Below are 6,002 nucleotides of genomic sequence, written 5' to 3' on the forward strand. Positions count from 1 at the left end.
TATTAGAAATATCGCGAATATTATAAATATCGCTAATACCTTAAATATCGCAAATATTATAAATATCGCGAATATTAGAAATATCACGAATATTAGAAATATCGCTAATATTATAAATATCGCGAATACTATAAATATCGCGAATATTAGAAATATTGCGAATATTAGAAATATCACGAATATTAGAAATATCGCGAATATTATAAATATCGCGAATATTAGAAATATCGCGAATATTAGAAATATCGCGAATATTATAAATATCGCTAATACCTTAAATATCGCAAATATTATAAATATCGCGAATACTATAAATATCGCGAATATTAGAAATATCGCGAATATTAGAAATATCGCGAATATTATAAATATCGCGAATACTATAAATATCGCGAATATTAGAAATATCACGAATATTAGAAATATCGCGAATATTAGAAATATCGCGAATATTAGAAATATCGCGAATATTATAAATATCGCGAATACCTTAAATATCTCGAATATTAGAAATATCGCGAATATTATAAATATCGCGAATATTATAAATATCGCGAATACCTTAAATATCGCGAATATTATAAATATCGCGAATACCTTAAATATTGCAAATATTATAAATATCGCGAATACTATAAATATCGCGAATATTAGAAATATCGCGAATATTAGAAATATCGCGAATATTATAAATATCGCGAATATTATAAATATCGCGAATACTATAAATATCGCGAATATTAGAAATATCGCGAATATTATAAATATCGCGAATATTAGAAATATCACGAATATTAGAAATATCGCGAATATTAGAAATATCGCGAATATTATAAATATCGCGAATACCTTAAATATCGCGAATATTATAAATATCGCGAATACCTTAAATATCGCAAATATTATAAATATCGCGAATACTATAAATATCGCGAATATTATAAATATCGCGAATACCTTAAATATCGCAAATATTATAAATATCGCGAATACTATAAATATCGCGAATATTAGAAATATCGCGAATATTAGAAATATCGCGAATATTATAAATATCGCGAATATTATAAATATCGCGAATACTATAAATATCGCGAATATTAGAAATATCGCGAATATTAGAAATATCGCGAATACTATAAATATCGCGAATATTAGAAATATCGCGAATATTAGAAATATCGCGAATATTATAAATATCGCGAATATTATAAATATCGCGAATATTAGAAATATCGCGAATATTATAAATATCGCTAATACCTTAAATATCGCAAATATTATAAATATCGCGAATATTAGAAATATCACGAATATTAGAAATATCGCTAATATTATAAATATCGCGAATACTATAAATATCGCGAATATTAGAAATATTGCGAATATTAGAAATATCACGAATATTAGAAATATCGCGAATATTATAAATATCGCGAATATTAGAAATATCGCGAATATTAGAAATATCGCGAATATTATAAATATCGCTAATACCTTAAATATCGCAAATATTATAAATATCGCGAATACTATAAATATCGCGAATATTAGAAATATCGCGAATATTAGAAATATCGCGAATATTATAAATATCACGAATATTAGAAATATCGCGAATATTAGAAATATCGCGAATATTATAAATATCGCGAATACCTTAAATATCGCTAATATTATAAATATCGCGAATACTATAAATATCGCGAATATTATAAATATCGCGAATATTAGAAATATCGCGAATATTAGAAATATCGCGAATATTATAAATATCGCTAATACCTTAAATATTGCAAATATTATAAATATCGCGAATACTATAAATATCGCGAATATTAGAAATATCGCGAATATTAGAAATATCGCGAATATTATAAATATCGCGAATACTATAAATATCGCGAATATTAGAAATATCACGAATATTAGAAATATCGCGAATATTAGAAATATCGCGAATATTATAAATATCGCGAATATTAGAAATATCACGAATATTAGAAATATCGCGAATATTATAAATATCGCGAATACCTTAAATATCGCAAATATTATAAATATCGCGAATACTATAAATATCGCGAATATTAGAAATATCGCGAATATTATAAATATCGCGAATATTATAAATATCACGAATATTAGAAATATCGCGAATATTAGAAATATCGCGAATATTAGAAATATCGCGAATATTATAAATATCGCGAATACCTTAAATATCGCTAATATTATAAATATCGCGAATACTATAAATATCGCGAATATTAGAAATATTGCGAATATTAGAAATATCACGAATATTAGAAATATCGCGAATATTATAAATATCGCGAATATTAGAAATAACGCGAATATTAGAAATATCGCGAATATTATAAATATCGCTAATACCTTAAATATCGCAAATATTATAAATATCGCGAATACTATAAATATCGCGAATATTAGAAATATCACGAATATTAGAAATATCGCGAATATTATAAATATCGCGAATACCTTAAATATCGCGAATATTATAAATATCGCGAATACTATAAATATCGCGAATATTAGAAATATCGCGAATACTATAAATATCGCGAATATTAGAAATATCACGAATATTAGAAATATCGCGAATATTAGAAATATCGCGAATATTATAAATATCGCGAATATTAGAAATATCACGAATATTAGAAATATCGCGAATATTAGAAATATCGCGAATATTAGAAATATCGCGAATATTATAAATATCGCGAATACTATAAATATCGCGAATATTAGAAATATCGCGAATATTAGAAATATCGCGAATATTAGAAATATCGCGAATATTATAAATATCGCGAATACCTTAAATATCGCGAATATTATAAATATCGCGAATATTAGAAATATCGCGAATATTAGAAATATCGCGAATATTAGAAATATTGCGAATATTAGAAATATCACGAATATTAGAAATATCGCGAATATTATAAATATCGCGAATATTAGAAATATCGCGAATATTAGAAATATCGCGAATATTATAAATATCGCGAATACTATAAATATCGCGAATATTAGAAATATCACGAATATTAGAAATATCGCGAATATTAGAAATATCGCGAATACTATAAATATCGCGAATATTAGAAATATCACGAATATTAGAAATATCGCGAATATTAGAAATATCGCGAATATTATAAATATCGCGAATATTAGAAATATCACGAATATTAGAAATATCGCGAATATTAGAAATATCGCGAATATTATAAATATCGCGAATATTAGAAATATCGCGAATATTAGAAATATCGCGAATATTATAAATATCGCGAATACTATAAATATCGCGAATATTAGAAATATCGCGAATATTATAAATATCGCGAATATTATAAATATCACGAATATTAGAAATATCGCGAATATTAGAAATATCGCGAATATTATAAATATCGCGAATACCTTAAATATCGCTAATATTATAAATATCGCGAATACCTTAAATATCGCAAATATTATAAATATCGCGAATATTAGAAATATCACGAATATTAGAAATATCACGAATATTAGAAATATCGCGAATATTAGAAATATCGCGAATATTATAAATATCGCGAATACCTTAAATATCTCGAATATTAGAAATATTGCGAATATTAGAAACATCGCGAATATTAGAAACATCGCGAATATTATAAATATCGAATATTAGAAATATCGCGAATATTAGAAATATCGCGAATATTAGAAATATCGCGAATATTAGAAATATCACGAATATTAGAAATATCACGAATATTAGAAATATCGCGAATATTATAAATATCGCGAATACTATAAATATCGCGAATATTAGAAATATCACGAATATTAGAAATATCGCGAATATTAGAAATATCGCGAATATTATAAATATCGCGAATACCTTAAATATCGCAAATATTATAAATATCGCGAATACTATAAATATCGCGAATATTAGAAATATCGCGAATATTAGAAATATCGCGAATATTATAAATATCACGAATATTAGAAATATCGCGAATATTAGAAATATCGCGAATATTATAAATATCGCGAATACCTTAAATATCGCTAATATTATAAATATCGCGAATACTATAAATATCGCGAATATTAGAAATATCGCGAATATTAGAAATATCGCGAATATTATAAATATCGCGAATACTATAAATATCGCGAATATTAGAAATATCACGAATATTAGAAATATCGCGAATATTAGAAATATCGCGAATATTAGAAATATCGCGAATATTATAAATATCACGAATATTAGAAATATCGCGAATATTAGAAATATCGCGAATATTATAAATATCGCGAATACCTTAAATATCGCAAATATTATAAATATCGCGAATACTATAAATATCGCGAATATTAGAAATATCGCGAATATTAGAAATATCGCGAATATTATAAATATCGCGAATATTATAAATATCACGAATATTAGAAATATCGCGAAAATTAGAAATATCGCGAATATTATAAATATCGCGAATACCTTAAATATCGCTAATATTATAAATATCGCGAATACTATAAATATCGCGAATATTAGAAATATCGCGAATATTAGAAATATCACGAATATTAGAAATATCGCGAATATTATAAATATCGCGAATATTAGAAATATCGCGAATATTATAAATATCGCGAATATTATAAATATCGCGAATATTATAAATATCGCTAATACCTTAAATATCGCAAATATTATAAATATCGCGAATACTATAAATATCGCGAATATTAGAAATATCGCGAATATTAGAAATATCGCGAATATTATAAATATCGCGAATATTAGAAATATCGCGAATATTAGAAATATCGCGAATATTATAAATATCGCGAATACTATAAATATCGCGAATATTAGAAATATCGCGAATATTATAAATATCGCGAATATTATAAATATCGCGAATACTATAAATATCGCGAATATTAGAAATATCACGAATATTAGAAATATCGCGAATATTAGAAATATCGCGAATATTAGAAATATCGCGAATATTATAAATATCGCGAATATTAGAAATATCGCGAATATTAGAAATATCGCGAATATTATAAATATCGCGAATACTATAAATATCGCGAATATTAGAAATATCGCGAATATTAGAAATATCGCGAATATTAGAAATATCGCGAATACTATAAATATCGCGAATATTAGAAATATCACGAATATTAGAAATATCGCGAATATTAGAAATATCGCGAATATTATAAATATCGCGAATATTAGAAATATCACGAATATTAGAAATATCGCGAATATTAGAAATATCGCGAATATTATAAATATCGCGAATACCTTAAATATCGCGAATATTATAAATATCGCGAATACCTTAAATATCGCAAATATTATAAATATCGCGAATACTATAAATATCGCGAATATTAGAAATATCGCGAATATTAGAAATATCGCGAATATTAGAAATATCACGAATATTAGAAATATCACGAATATTAGAAATATCGCGAATATTATAAATATCGCGAATACTATAAATATCGCGAATATTAGAAATATCACGAATATTAGAAATATCCCGAATATTAGAAATATCGCGAATATTATAAATATCGCGAATACCTTAAATATCGCAAATATTATAAATATCGCGAATACTATAAATATCGCGAATATTAGAAATATCGCGAATATTAGAAATATCGCGAATATTATAAATATCGCGAATATTATAAATATCGCGAATATTAGAAATATCGCGAATATTATAAATATCGCGAATACCTTAAATATCGCTAATATTATAAATATCGCGAATACTATAAATATCGCGAATATTAGAAATATCGCGAATATTATAAATATCGCGAATACCTTAAATATCGCGAATATTATAAATATCGCGAATACCTTAAATATCGCAAATATTATAAATATCGCGAATACTATAAATATCGCGAATATTAGAAAT

This window comes from Leiobunum rupestre, chromosome 10 (genome assembly GCF_980474605.1).
Source record: "Leiobunum rupestre chromosome 10, qqLeiRupe1.1.hap1, whole genome shotgun sequence".
Lineage (NCBI taxonomy): Eukaryota > Metazoa > Arthropoda > Arachnida > Opiliones > Sclerosomatidae > Leiobunum > Leiobunum rupestre.